Here is a 15380-nt window from a genome sequence, read left to right on the forward strand (position 1 = left end):
TTCTGAAATAAAAAGTTGTCTCCAATGCAGTCCAGGAATTTGTTGGATAGTCTGTGCCCCGCTGTGTTATTTTCCCAACATATAGCCGGATAGTTGAAGTCCCCCATCACCACCAAATCTTGGGCTTTGGATGATTTTGTTAGTTGCTTAAAAAAAGCCTCATCCACCTCTTCCACCTGGTTAGGTGGCCTGTAGTAGACTCCTAGCATGACATCTCCCTTGTTTTTTACCCCTTTTAGCCTAACCCAGAGACTCTCAACACTTCCATCTCCTATGTCCATCTCTACCTCAGTCCAAGTGTGTACATTTTTAATATACAAGGCAACACCTCCTCCCTTTTTCCCCTGTCTATCCTTCCTGAGCAAGCTGTACCCATCCACACCAACATTCCAATCATGTGTATTATCCCACCAAGTTTCAGTGATGCCAACAATGTCATAGTTGTATTTATTTATTAGCACTTCCAGTTCTTCCTGCTTATTCCCCATACTTCTCGCATTTGTATATAGGCATCTAAGATACTGGTTTGATCTTTCCTCCCAGTTTTGTCCTGACCCTCCTTTCCCTCTGACAATATAGCCCACACTCCCTCTCGTTTTTGACCCATCTCCCCGGTCTCCATGTTCCCCACTTACCTGTGGGCTTTGCTCACCTGTCCCGTTCGAACCTAGTTTAAAGCCCTCCTCACTAGGTTAGCCAGTCTGTGTCCAAAGGTACTAATAACTTGAGCTGTGGTTTGGAGGTGGAACAGCTGTCAAGGGCACTGAGGGGGAGATAGCAGGAGCTCATCCTTCAAGGAGGGGGGTTGGCACTGGAGGTTACTAGAAAGGACAAGAAGACTCCATTCTGGGGTTCAGGAGGTGAATTTATCCCTCAGTGGTGGGCAGGTGATGGGTGGAAGTAGTGCTGGTTCCAGGTGCCCTTAATTCCCGCTGATTCCTCGGGGCGTTTGAGTCTCTGACAGGTTCTCGTTCCCTTGCAGCAGGAGGACGTCACGTCCAAAGTGATGCACCAGCTCCGCATCATCCGGCACTTGCGCCAGATTCCTGAGACACTGCAGGGGCTGTGCCTCTGTGAACATCAGCAACTCCTGCTCCTTGCTGCAGGTACTGCTCTGGCTCACTGTAAATGGGGTGCTAGTGGAAGGGGAAATGGAGCCCCCTGGCACTCACTAAAAGGGAAAGTGGTGGACCCCTGTGGCTTTGCTTCAGCAAGTCTCCTTCTCGAGGTCTCTCTTTGAGGACTGAGAGAGTGTTAGGGTTGACGTATGTGAGTGCGAGCAGGAGCCTCTTTCGAGTTTTCTCCTTTCCTTTTACTGATTTTACTAGAAAACAGACGTCCCTGTTAGAATCATAGAATCATAGAATATCAGAGTTGGAACGGACCTCAAGACGTCATCTAGTCCAACCCCCTGATCAAAGCAGGACCAATTCCCAGCTAAATCATCCCAGCCAGGGCTTTGTCAAGCCGGGCCTTAAAAACCTCCGAGGAAGGAGACTCCACCACCTCCCTAGGTAACGCATTCCAGTGTTTCACCACCCTCCTAGTGAAATAGTTTTTCCTGATATCCAACCTGGACCTCCCCCACTGCAACTTGAGACCATTCCTCCTTATTCTGTCATCTGCCACCACTGAGAACAGCCGAGCTCCATCCTCTTTGGAACCCCCCTTCACGTAGTTGAAGGCTGCTATCAAATCCCCCCTCATTCTTCTCTTCTGGAGACTAAACAATCCCAGTTCCCTCAGCCTCTTCTCATAAGTCATGTGCTCCAGACCCCTAATCATTTTTGTTGCCCTCCGCTGGACTCTTTCCAATTTTTCCTCATCCTTCTTGTAGTGTGGGTCCCCAAACTGGACACAGTATTCCAGATCAGGCCTCACCAATGTCGAATAAAGGGGAACGATCACGTTCCTCGATCTGCTGGCAATGCCCCTACTTATACAGCCCAAAATGCCGTTAGCCTTCTTGGCAACAAGAGCACACTGTTGACTCATATCCAGCTTCTCATCCACTGTGACCCCTAGGTCCTTTTCTGCAGAACTGCTACCTAGCCATTCGGTCCCTAGTCTGTAGCAGTGCATGGGATTCTTCCGTCCTAAGTGCAGGACTCTGCACTTGTCCTTGTTGAACCTCATCAGGTTTTTTTCGGCCCAATCCTCTAATGTGTCTAGGTCCCTCTGTATCCGATCCCTACCCTCGAGTGTATCTACCACGCCTCCTAGTTGAGTGTCACCTGCAAACTTGCTGAGAGTGCAGTCCACACCATCCTCCAGATCATTAATAAAGATATTAAACAAAACCGGCCCCAGGGGCGACCCTTGGGGCACTCCGCTTGAAACTGGCTGCCAACTAGACATGGAGCCATTGATCACTACCCGTTGAGCCCGACGATCCAGCCAGCTTTCTATCCAGCTTACAGTCCATTCATCCAGCCCATACTTCTTTAACTTGGCGGCAAGAATACTGTGGGAGACGTATGTGAGTGCGAGCAGGAGCCTCTTTCGAGTTTTCTCCTGTTATTGATTTTACTAGAAAACAGACGTGCCTGTTGAGAAGGTAAGAGCCTTGGAGAGGTTTTTAACCTGCTCAGTCTGATCCATCTGGTGCCAGCTGAATTCTAGGCATGGAAAACACTAGTTCAAGGTGGCAGAATTTTATAGCCCACCTGGGATTTTGTGCCGTAGAATCACTGGGGATATTAGGGTTTGTCCTTTTCGTTTTACCTTTTCCTCCATCCCTCCTTCCTTTCTCTTGTTCCCCTCCCACCACCAAGAGTGGTGTGTGTGTGTGTGTTGCTGGGGGTGCTCTTCACCTCCCCTCGTGCGAAGTTGACACTGCAAGGGCTGTGCCTTTGTGAACATCAGCAACTCCTACTCCCTGCTGCAGGTACTGCTCTGGCTCACTGTAAATGGGGTGCTAGTGGAAGGGGAAATGGAGCCCCCTGGCACTCACTAAATGGGAAAGTGGTGGATTCTCCATCTCTTGATGTCATTGAATGAAGACTAAATGCCTTTGTGGAATGTTTCTGCCCAAAAAGTAACTATTGTCCTATACAGGAAGCCTATGATATGCAGGGGCTTAGATGAGATGCTCTAAAGGTCTCTTGTGGCCATAAAGTCTCCTAATTTTGGAAACACTGAGTGTAGCATTGGAAGCAGCCTCTGATGTTTTACCGTCTAGCCGGATTGCTTCCTAGAATGAAGACGCATTGAGTGGGGTGATCCACAGAGAGTAGCTCAAACCTTCAAAGTGTCAGGCCAGCAGCAGGACATTAGCACTTCCGGGGATGGGTGGGTGTGGCAGTGACATCACAAAGGCCTTTTCAGGACCTCAGCGTATTGGTCAAAGGTGTTAGGGAGGTGGTGATCTCCGTGAGAGATGCTGACATCAGCCAGGCAGGACAGGGGCGCATGGCCAGGGAAACCTCAGAGACCCCTGTGGCTTTGCTTCAGCAAGTCTCCTTCTCGAGGTTTCTCTTGAGGACTGTACACAGGACAGCTGTTACCCTTCCCTTTATAGTTATGACAACCTCAAACCTTCAAAGTGTCAGGCCAGCAGCAGGACATTAGCACTTCAGGGTTTGGTTGGGTGTGGCAGTGACATCACAAAGGCCTTTTGCAGGATGTCAGCTTATTGGTCAAATGTGTTAGGGAGGTGGTGACCTCAGAGAGAGATGCTGACATCAGCCTGGCAGGACAGGGGCGCATGGCCAGGGAAACCTCAGAGACCCCTGTGGCTTTGCTTCAGCAAGTCTCCTTCTCGAGGTTTCTCTTGAGGACTGAGAGAGTATTAGGATTCACGTATTTGAGTGAGAGCAGGAGCCTCTTTCGAGTTGTCTCCTTTCCTTTTACTGATTTTACTAGAAAACAGACATCCCTGTTTAGAAAGTAAGAGCCTCCAAGAGGTTTTGGAACCTGCTCAGTCTGATCCATCTGGTGCCAACTGAATTCTGGGCATGGAAAACACTAGTTCAAGGTGGCAGAATTTTAATCCCTCCCTGTGATTTTGTCTGGTAGAATCACTGGGGACATTAGGGTTTGTCCTTTTCGTTTTACCTTTTCCTCCATCCCTCCTTCCTTTCTCTTTATCTCTTACTTCTTTTGTCCTTTCTCTTGTTCCCCTCCCACCACCAGGAGTGGTATATGTGTGTGTGTGTGTGTTGCTGGCCAAACTAAAAGCAGAAGAAAATGAAAGAAAACATCAGAGACTGCATCAATTAACAAAACTCAAGACACAGCAGAGAAAAAGAGAAGAAAAAGCCATCCTCCAGATCATTAATAAAGATATTAAACAAAACCGGCCCCAGGACCGACCCTTGGGGCACTACTCCGCTTGAAACCGGCTGCCAACTAGACATGGAGCCATTGATCACTACCCGTTGAGCCCGACGATCCAGCCAGCTTTCTATCCACCTTACAGTCCATTCATCCATCCCATACTTCTTTAACTTGGTGGCAAGAATACTGTGGGAGAGCGTATCAAAAGCTTTGCTAAAGTCAAGGAATAACACATCCACTGCTTTCCCCTCATCCACAGAGCCAGTTATCTCATCATAGAAGGCAATTAGGTTAGTCAGGCACGACTTCCCCTTCGTGAATCCATGCTGACTGTTCCTGATCACTTTCCTCTCCTCTAAGTGTTTCATAATTGATTCCTTGAGGACCTGCTCCATGATTTTTCCAGGGACTGAGGTGAGGCTGACTGGCCTGTAGTTCCCTGGATCCTCCTCCTTCCCTTTTTTAAAGATGGGCACGACATTAGCCTTTTTCCAGTCATCCGGGACCTCCCTCGATCGCCATGAGTTTTCAAAAATAATGGCTAATGGCTGTGCAATCTCATCCGCCAAGTCCTTTAGCACCCTTGGATGCAGCGCATCCAGCCCCATGGAGTTGTGCACGTCCAGTTTTTCTAAATAGTCCCGAACCACTTCTTTCTCCACAGAGGGCTGGTCACCTTCTCCCCATATTGTGCTGCCCAGTGCAGCAGTCTGGGAGCTGACCTTGTTCGTGAAGACAGAGGCAAAAAAAGCATTGAGTACATTAGCTTTTTCCACATCCTCGGTCACTAGGTTGCCTCCCTCATTCAGTAAGGGGCCCACACTTTCCTTGACTTTCTTCTTGTTGCTAACATACCTGAAGAAACCCTTCTTGTTACTCTTAACATCTCTTGCTAGCTGCAACTCCAAGTGTGATTTGGCCTTCCTGATTTCACTCCTGCATGCCTGAGCAATATTTTTATACTCCTCCCTGGTCATTTGTCCAATCTTCCACTTCTTGTAAGCTTCTTTTTTGCGTTTAAGATCAGCAAGGATTTCACTGTCTAGCCAAGCTGGTCGCCTGCCATATTTACTATTCTTTCTACACATCGGGATGGTTTGTTCCTGCAACCGCAATAAGGATTCTTTAAAATACAGCCAGCTCTCCTGGACCCCTTTGCCCTTCATGTTATTCTCCCAGGGGATCCTGCCCATCTGTTCCCTGAGGGAGTCAAAGTCTGCTTTTCTGAAGTCCAGGGTCCGTATTCTGCTGCTCTCCTTTCTTCCTTGTGTCAGGATCCTGAACTCGACCATCTCATGGTCACTGCCTCCCAGATTCCCATCCACTTTTGCTTCCCCTACTAATTCTTCCCTGTTTGTGAGCAGCAGGTCAAGAAAAGCTCTGCCCCTAGTTGGTTCCTCCAGCACTTGCACCAGGAAATTGTGCCCTACACGTTCCAAAAACTTCCTGGATTGTCTGTGCACCGCTGTATTGCTCTCCTAGCAGATATCAGGGTGATTAAAGTCTCCCATGAGAACCAGGGCCTGCGATCTAGCAACTTCTGCTAGTTGCCAGAAGAAAGCCTCGTCCACCTCATCCCCCTGGTCTGGTGGTCTATAGCAGACTCCAACCTTGACATCCCCCTTGTTGCTCACACTTCTCAACTTTATCCAGAGACTGTCAGGTTTTTCTGCAGTTTCATACCAGAGCTCTGAGCAGTCATACTCCTCTCTTACATACAACGCAACTCCCCCACCTTTTCTGCCCTGCCTGTCCTTCCTGAACAGTTTATATCCATCCATGACAGTACTCCAGTCATGTGAGTTATCCCACCAAGTCTCTGTTATTCCAATCACATCATAGTTCCCTGACTGTGCCAGGACTTCCAGTTCTCCCAGCTTGTTTCCCAGGCTTCTTGCATTTGTGTATAGGCACTTAAGATAACTCATCGATCGTCCCTCATTCTCAGCATGAGACAGGAGTCCTCCCCCCTTGCGCTCTCCTGCTTGTGCTTCCTCCCAGGATCCCATTTCCCCACTTACCTCAGGGCTTTGGTCTCCTTCCCCCGGTGAACCTAGTTTAAAGCCCTCCTCACTAGGTTAGCCAGCCTGCTGACGAAGATGCTCTTCTCTCTCTTCGTTAGGTGGAGCCCGTCTCTGCCTAGCACTCCTCCTTCTTGGAACACCATCCCATGGTTGAAGAATCCAAAGCCTTCTCTCCAACACCACCTGTGTAGCCATTCGTTGACTTCCACGATTCGACGGTCTCTACCCCGGCCTTTTCCTTGCACAGGGAGGATGGACGAGAACACCACTTGCGCCTCAAACTCCTTTATCCTTCTTCCCAGAGCCACATAGTCTGCAGTGATCCGCTCAAGGTCATCTCTGATCGCTCACCTTCCACATCACCGTCTTCTTAAGAACTTCCTCAACTGTTGCAGGAACTACTCAGAGAAACCTGCAGATGTAAGCCTCAGTGAGCTCTCCCCAAGCGAACTCCCAGTCAAACTCCCGCTCTTAGCCTCTGCTGTTCGCCGCTCCTTCTCCAAGTCTCTCTTTGAGGACTGAGAGAGTATTAGGGTTCACGTATTTGAGTGCGAGCAGGAGCCTCTTTCGAGTTTTTTCCTTTCCTTTTACTGATTTTACTAGAAAACAGACGTCCCTGTTGAGAAGGTAAGAGCCTCCAAGAGGTTTTGGAACCTGCTCAGTCTGATCCATCTGGTGCCAGCTGAATTCTAGGCATGGAAAACACTAGTTTAATGTGTCAGAATTTTATTCCCTCCCTGGGATTTTGTCCCGTAGAATCACTGGGGACATTAGGGTTTGTCCTTTTCGTTTTACCTTTTCCTCCATCCCTCCTTCCTTTCTCTTCATCTCTTACTTCTTTTGTCCTTTCTCCTGTTCCCCTCCCACCACCTATTAGAGGGGCGGATTATACCCATCAGTAGTATGTCCTGGATCTCCCTTTGTATAGCAGTTTTGTCATGAGGTGACTCCTGGTAGGGTGGGGTTCTAATTGGGTGAGCATTACCTGTGTTAATGGAGTGGTATGCCCGTTCGGTCCGTTTTGGAGTGGCTGAGAAAATTGGTGCAAAGCTTGTGCACAGCTCCTTGATCTGCTGTCGCTGCAGACGTCCAAGGGTCGTGGAGAGGTTCACCTCTTCTACGCCACCATCCTTTTTTTCTTCGTAATAGACACCTTTAGGCCACTTTGCGTTATTTGTTTTCTGGGCTGTAAACTGGCAAACGTTTAATTTTTTGGAATAAAAGGGCTTAAGAGAATTAACATGGTATACCTTGGGCTTTATGTTGGAGGTGGGGGAGGCTATGAGATAATTAACAGCTCCTAGGCGCTCCTGGACCGCGAATGGTCCTTTCCACGACGCTTCCATTTTATGGGCCTGGAGCGCCTTTAAGACCATGACTTGGTTTCCTACTTTGAAGGACCGTTCTCTGGAATGTTTATCATACCAGGCCTTTTGCTCTTTCTGAGCATTTTTTAGGTTTTCTTTAGCAAGGGCTAAAGAGTGTCGGAGGGTGCTTTGTAGGTTGCTTACAAAGTTTAGAATGTTAGTTCCTGGAGAAGGCGTAAGCCCCTCCCATTGCTGTTTCACCAACTGTAATGGCCCCTTAACCTCGCGGCCATACACAAGTTCAAATGGTGAAAACCCTAAAGTGGGATGTGGTACAGCCCTGTAGGCGAAAAGCAACTGCTGCAACACTAGGTCCCAATTATTGGAGTGTTCATTTATGAATTTACATATTATGGCCCCCAAAGTTTTATTAAACCTCTCCACCAGGCCATTGGTTTTATGGTTGTAAGGGGTGGCAACCAAGTGATTCACCCCATGAGCTTCCCACAGGTTTTTCATGGTCCCTGCCAGGAAATTAGTTCCCGAATCTGCAAGGATGTTGGAGGGCCAATCTACCCCGGCAAAAATGTCTGTTAATGCCTGGCACACACTTTTAGCCCTGGTGTTGCTTAAGGGTACTGCTTCCGGCCATCGGGTAACAAAATCCATGAAAGTCAGTACGTACTGCTTTCCTTTGGGTGTCTTTTTGGGAAAAGGACCCAGAATATTCACAGCTACGTGCTGAAATGGGACCTTAATTATGGGTAGTGGCTGGAGAGGGGCTTTAACCTGGTCTTGGGGCTTTTCCACTCGTTGGTACACCTCACAAGACCGGACATAATTAGCAACGTCCTTGCCCATTCCCTCCCAGTGGAAGGACTTCCCCAACCGGTCCTTGGTTCTGTTCACCCCAGAATGGCCACTGGGATGATCGTGGGCTAAGCTCAAGAGCTTTACCCGATACTTAGTGGGAACTACCAACTGTCTTTGAGGATGCCAGTTTTTCTGGTGCCCACCAGAAAGAGTCTCCTTGTATAAAAGTCCTTGTTCTATAACAAACCGGGATCGGTTAGAAGAGCTGAGAGGCGGTGGGGTGCTCCACGCCGCCGCCCAAACTTTCTGAAGGCTGTTATCTGCTTCCTGCTCGGCCTGGAACTGTTTCCTTGATGCTGGAGACATCAGTTCCTCCTTGGATTGTGGACTGGGGCTTGGTCCCTCTGGAAGTGATGCAGGTGCTGGGGCTGTTTCCATTGACTGTGATCCGCTGTCCACTGGTGCACTATGTGGTATCTCAGGCTCTGGCTGAGCCTCTTGGGTAGGGTTATCTGCTGCTTCCGCCAGGTCAGGCTCGCTGGTGCCCTCTGGCGTTGGAGTTGTAGACGGGTTTGCAAGCGCTGGACTCAGTGCTGGCAATGGTCCTGGTGCTGGTTGCGTTGCCAGTTCCGGTTCTGGGACTGGCTTTGGCTGGGTCTCTGGGATTGGATTCACTACGGCTGTTGCAGTCGTTGGCAGGGGATCCGGTTCCACCACCTTTGTCTGGGTCTCTGGTAACACAGCCGGGGCCCTGGTGGACGGCTCAGGAACAGGGATGGGGGTGAAAGCTTGCTTAGCCTTTGCTACTTCCAGTTCATGCTTCCTTTCTTTTTCTCTCTCCTCCATCTCTTTTTTTTTTCAGCTCCATTTCTTTTTCTTTCAACTTCATCTCTCTCTTGTGGGCCTCCTCTTTGGCTTTTTCTTCTCTTTTTCTCTGCTGTGTCTTGAGTTTTGTTAATTGAAGCAGTCTCTGATGTTTTCTTTCATTTTCTTCTGCTTTTAGTTTGGCCAGTTCTATTTTTTTAGCTACTTCTTTGGTAGTCATTTTCCTGTTTTCTTGTGCTGGGTCACCCCCTCTGCAGTTGACTGAAACTGGGAAGCTCTCAGCTCTGGCTGCTGCTGAGTTAAGAGAGACTTTCTAACTAGCTACTCCCGAGGATGTAAAAAGAAAAAAAAACCAATTCAGCTTGTAAATTCCTTTTACCCTGTCGTTTGCTCATTTGAACACTTCTCTTAACAAAGGACCTTGTTAAAAAAACTTAACACCTCTGCCTTCAGGCAAGGAGAGAGAAGATATGCATCTATCTCCAGCTCTGCTTTTCAAGCAGCTAGAAAGAAAAAAAAATCTCACTGGCTTTGGGTTTAAAATGATCCCACCGCTACCACCATGTCAAGGCTGTATCCCCACTTTGAACTTTAGGGTACAAATGTAGGGGCCTGCATGAAAACTTCTAAGCTTAACTACCAGCTTAGCTCTGGTCCGCTGCCACCATCCCAAGGCTAATTTCCTTCCCTGGGTAGCCTTGAGAGACCTTCACCAATTCCCTGGTGAATACAGATCCAAACCCCTTGGATCTTAAAACAAGGAGAAATTAACCATTCCCACTTCTTTCTCCCACCAACTCCTGGTGAATACAGATCCAACCCCCTTGGATCTAAAACAAGGAAAAAATCGATCAGGTTCTTAAAAAGAAGGTTTTTAATTAAAGAAAAAGGTAAAAATCATCTCTGTAAAATCAGTATGGAAATAACCATACAGGGTAATCAAACTTAAAGAGCTCAGAGGACTCCCCTCTAGTTTTAGGTTCAAAGTACAGCAAACAAAGATAAACACTCTAGTAAAAGGTACATTTACATGTTGAGAAAACAAAGGAAAACTAACACGCCTTGCCTGGCTATTTACTTAGAAGTTAGAAATAGGAGAGACTTGTTTAGAAAGATGTGGAGAACCTGGATTGATGTCTGGTCCCCCTCAGTCCCGAGAGCGAACGCACAACCAAAACAAAGAACACAAACAAAAGCCTCCCCCCCCCACGGCCAAAGTGATGCACCAGCTCCGCATCATCTGGCACTTGTGCCAGGTGCCTGAGACACTGCAGGGGCTGTTCCTCTGAGGCCTTAGCAACTCCCACTCCCTGCTGCAGGTACTGCTCTGGCTCCCTGTAAATGGCGAGCTAGTGGAAGGGGAAATGGAGCCCCCTGGCACTCACTAAAAGGGAAAGTGGTGGATTCTCCATCTCTTGATGTCATTTAATCAAGACAAGATGCCTTTCTGGAATGTGTGTGCCCAAAAAGTAACTATTGTACTATACAGGAAGCCTATGATATGCAGGGGCTTAGATTAGATGCTCTAAAGGTCTCTTCTGCCCATCAAGTCTACTAATTTTGGAAACACTGAGTGTAGCATTGGGAGCAGCCTCTGATGTTTTACTGTTTGGCCGGCTTGCTTCGTAGAATGAAGACGCATGGAGTGGGGTGATCCCCAGAGAGTAGCTCAAACCTTCATAGTGTCAGGCCAGCAGCAGGACATTAGCACTTCAGGGGATGGTTGGGTGTGACAGTGACATCACAAAGGACTTTTGCAGGAGCTCAGCCTATTGGTCAAAGTTGTTAGGGAGGTGGTGACCTCAGAGAGAGATGCTGACATCAGCCAGGCATGACAGGAGCACAGGGCCAGGGAAACCTCAGAGACACCTGTGGCTTTGCTTCAGCAAGTCTCCTTCTCGAGGTCTCTCTTTGAGGACTGAGAGAGTATTAGGGCTGACGTACGTGAGTGCGAGCAGGAGCCTCTTTCGAGATTTCTCCTTTCTCTTTACTGATTTTACTAGAAAACAGACGTCCCTGTTAAGAAGGTAAGAGCTTCGGAGAGGTTTGTAACCTTTTCAGTCTGATCCCCCTGGTGCCAGCTGAATTCTAGGCATGGAAAACACTAGCTCAAGGTGGCAGAATTTTATTCCCTCCCTGGGATTTTGTCCCGTGGAATCACTGGGGACATTAGGTTTTGTCCTTTTCGTTTTACCTTTTCCTCCATCCCTCCTTCCTTTCTCTTCAACTCTTACTTCTTTTGTCCTTTCTCCTGTTCCCCTCCCACCACCAGGAGTGGGGTGTGTGTGTGTTGCTGGGGGTGCGCTTCACCTCCCCTTGTGGAAAGTTGATCCAATACTGTGAGGTTGAAATAGTGCTTGGACTCCACTGACACTAGATGCTCCCATCCTGTGGCTTAACATTACTGTCTGGGATGACTTCGGGCAAGGTCTCAACCTCCCCGCAACGCACTTTTCTGCTTTCAGAATCCCTGCTGCCCCCCCTCCTAGATCCGCCTCCCTGCCCAACCTGGGTGGGGGTGGAGAAGAGGGTTCTGATAACTTGAGCTGTGGTTTGGAGGTGGAACAGCTGTCAAGGGCACTGAGCGGGAGGTAGCAGGAGCTCATCCTACAAGGAGTGGGGTTGGCACTGGAGGTTACTAGAAAGGTCAAGAAGATTCCATTCTGGGGTTGAGGAGGTGAATTGCTCAAAGGTGTTAGGGAGGTGGTGACCTCAGAGAGAGATGCTGACATGAGCCAAGCAGGACAGGGGGGCAGGGCCAGGGAAACCTCAGAGACCCCTGTGATTTTGCTTCAGCAAGTCTCCTTCTCGAGGTCTCTCTTTGAGGACTGACAGAGTATTAGGGTTCACGTATGTGAGTGGGAGCAGGAGCCTCTTTCGAGTTTTCTCCTTTCCTTTTACTGATTTTACTAGAAATCAGTTAGAAGCAACAAAGCACATTTGGTGATTTTTTGATGGTTGGGGTCTCTGGTGATTGGTTCCATATAAGATGGGGAAAAAAATGGAGTCTCCTTCCTTGGAGGTTTTTAAGGCCCGGCTTGACAAAGCCCTGACTGGGATGATTTAGCTGGGAATTGGTCCTGCTCTGAGCAGGGGGTTGGACTAGATGCCCTCTTGAGGTCCCTTCCAACTCTGATATTGTATGATTTTATGATTCTATGAAAACAGACTTCCCTGTTGAGAAGGTAAGAGCCTCCAATAGGTTTTGCAACCTCCACAGTCTGATCCATCTGGTGCCAGCTGAATTCTAGGCATGGAAAACACTAGTTCAAGGTGGCAGAATTTTATTCCGTCCCTGGGATTTTATCCCGTAGAATCACTAGGGATATTAGCGTTTGTCCTTTTCATTTTACCTTTTCCTCCATCCCTCCTTCCTTTCTCTTCATCTCTTACTTCTTTTGTCCTTTCTCTTGTTCCCCTCCCACCACCAGGAGTGGTGTGTGTGTGTGTCTGTGTGTGTATTGCTGGGGGTTCTCTTCACCTCTCCCTGTGGGAAGTTCCTCTAAAACTGTGGGGTTGAAATAGTGCTTGGACTCCACTGACACAAGATGCTGCCATCCTGTGGCTTAGCATTAGTGTCTGGGATGACTTGGGGCAAGATCTCAACCTCCCCTCAACCCACTTCACTTCTGGCAGAATCCCTCTTGCCCCCCCGCTAGAGCCGCCTCCATGCCCAACCTGGTTGCGGGTGCAGAAGAGGGTTCTGATAACTTGAGGTTTGGTTTGGAGGTGGAACAGCTGTCAAGAACACTGAGTGGGAGGAAGCAGGAGCTCACCCTAGAAGGAGGGGGGTTGGCACTGGAGGTTACTAGAAAGGACAAGAAGACTCCATTCTGGGGTTCAGGAGGTGAATTTATCCCTCAGTGGTGGGCAGGTGATGGGTGGAAGTAGTGCTGGTTCCAGGTGCCCTTAATTCCCGCTGATTCCTCGGGGCGTTTGAGTCTCTGACAGGTTCTCGTTCCCTTGCAGCAGGAGGACGTCACGGCCAAAGTGATGCACCAGCTCCGCATCATCCGGCACTTGTGCCAGGTGCCTGAGACACTGCAGGGGCTGTGCCTCTGAGGCCATCAGCAACTCCCGCTCCCTGCTGCAGGTACTGCTCTGGCTCACTGTAAATGGGGAGCTAGTGGAAGGGGAAATGGAACCCCCTGGCACTCACTAAAAGGGAAAGTGGTGGATTCTCCATCTCTTGATGTCATTGAATGAAGACTAGATGCCTTTCTGGAATGTGTGTGCCCAAAGAGTAACTATTGTACTATACAGGAAGCCTATGACATGCAGGGGCTTAGATTAGATGCTCTAAAGGTCTCTTGTGGCCATAAAGTCTACTAATTTTGGAACCACTGAGTGTAGCATTGGGAGCAGCCTCTGATGTTTTACTGTCTATCCCACTTGCTTCCTAGAATGAAGACGCATTGAGTGGGGTGATCCACAGAGAGTAGCCCAAACCTTCATAGTGTCAGGCCAGCAGCAGGACATTAGCACTTAAGGGTTTGATTGGTGGCAGTGATATCACAAAGGTCTTTTGCAGGACCTCAGCATATTGGTCAAAGGTGTTAGGGAGGTGGTAACCTCAGAGAGAGATGCTGCCATCAGCGAGGCAGGACAGGGGCGCATGGCCAGGGAAACCTCCGAGACCCCTGTGGCTTTGCTTCAGCAAGTCTCCTTCTCGAGGTTTCTCTTGAGGACTGAGAGAGTGTTAGGATTCACGTATTTGAGTGAGAGCAGGAGCCTCTTTCGAGTTGTCTCCTTTCCTTTTACTGATTTTACTAGAAAACAGACATCCCTGTTTAGAAAGTAAGAGCCTCCTAGAGGTTTTGGAACCTGCTCAGTCTGATCCATCTGGTGCCAGCTGAATTCTAGGCATGGAAAACACTAGTTCAAGGTGGCAGAATTTTAATCCCTCCCTGTAATTTTGTCTGGTAGAATCACTGGGGACATTAGGGTTTGTCCTTTTCGTTTTACCTTTTCCTCCATCCCTCCTTCCTTTCTCTTTATCTCTTACTTCTTTTGTCCTTTCTCTTGTTCCCCTCCCACCACCAGGAGTGGTATATGTGTGTGTGTGTGTGTGTGTGTGTGTGTGTGTGTGTGTGTGTTGCTGGGGGTGCTCTTCACCTCCCCTTGTTGGGAGTTGATCCAAAACTGTATGGTTGAAATAGTGCTTGGACTCCACTGACACTAGATGCTGCCATCGTGTGGTTTAGCATTAGTGTCTGGGATGACTTGGGGCAAGATCTCAACCTCCCCGCAACCCACTTCACTGCTGCCAGAATCCCACCTGCCCCCCCTGCTAGAGCCGCCTCCCTGCCCAACCTGGGTCGGGGTGGAGAAGAGGGTTCTGATAACTTGAGCTGTGGTTTGGAGGTGGAACAGCTGTCAAGGGCACTGAGGGGGAGGTAGCAGGAGCTCACCCTACAAGGACGGGGGTTGGCACTGGAAATTACTAGAAAGGAGAAGACGACTCCATTCTGGGGTTCAGGAGGTGAATTCCTCCCTCAGTGGTGGGCAGGTGCTGGGTGTAAATACTGCTGGTTCCAGGTGTCCTTAATTGCCCCTGATTCCTCGGGGCATTTGAGTCTCTGACAGGTTCCTCTTCCCTTGCAGGAGGAGGACGTCTCGGCCAAAGGGATGCACCAGCTCCGCATCATCCGGCACTTACGCCATGTGCCTGAGACACTTCCGGGGCTGTTCCTCTGAGGCCTTAGCAACTCCCTCTCCCTGCTGCAGGTACTGCTCTGGCTCACTGTAAATGGGGAGGTAGTGGAAGGGGAAATGGAGCCCCCTGGCACTCACTAAAAGGGAAAGTGGTGGATTCTCCAACTCTTGGTGTCATTGATTGAAGACTAGATGCCTTTCTGGAACGTGTGTGCCCAAAAAGTAACTATTGTACTATACTGGAAGCCTATGATATGGAGGGGGTTAGATGAGATGCTGTAAAGGTCTCTTCTGGCCAGAAAGTCTCCTACTTTTGGAAACACTGAGTGTAGTATTGGGAGCAGCCTCTGATGTTTTACTGTCTAGCTAGCTTGCTTCCTAGAATGAAGACGAATTTTGTGGTGTGATCCACAGAGCGTAGCTCAAACCTTCAAAGTGTCAGGCCAGCAGCAGGACATGAGCACTTTAGGGTTTGGTT

General features: G+C 48.8%; 1 long non-coding RNA gene across 1 annotated transcript; it reads left to right on the forward strand.

Moving 5' to 3' along the window:
• The first annotated feature begins 977 nt into the window (after nucleotides 1–977).
• On the forward strand, nucleotides 978–14975 carry LOC135979938 (uncharacterized). Its single transcript, XR_010597179.1, has 3 exons — nucleotides 978–1106; nucleotides 13217–13340; nucleotides 14852–14975. It is a non-coding gene; the product is annotated as an uncharacterized LOC135979938 (long non-coding RNA).
• Nucleotides 14976–15380: the final 405 nt, after the last annotated feature.

The sequence above is a fragment of the Chrysemys picta genome, unplaced genomic scaffold (genome assembly GCF_011386835.1).
Source record: "Chrysemys picta bellii isolate R12L10 unplaced genomic scaffold, ASM1138683v2 scaf1405, whole genome shotgun sequence".
Classification (NCBI taxonomy): domain Eukaryota; kingdom Metazoa; phylum Chordata; order Testudines; family Emydidae; genus Chrysemys; species Chrysemys picta.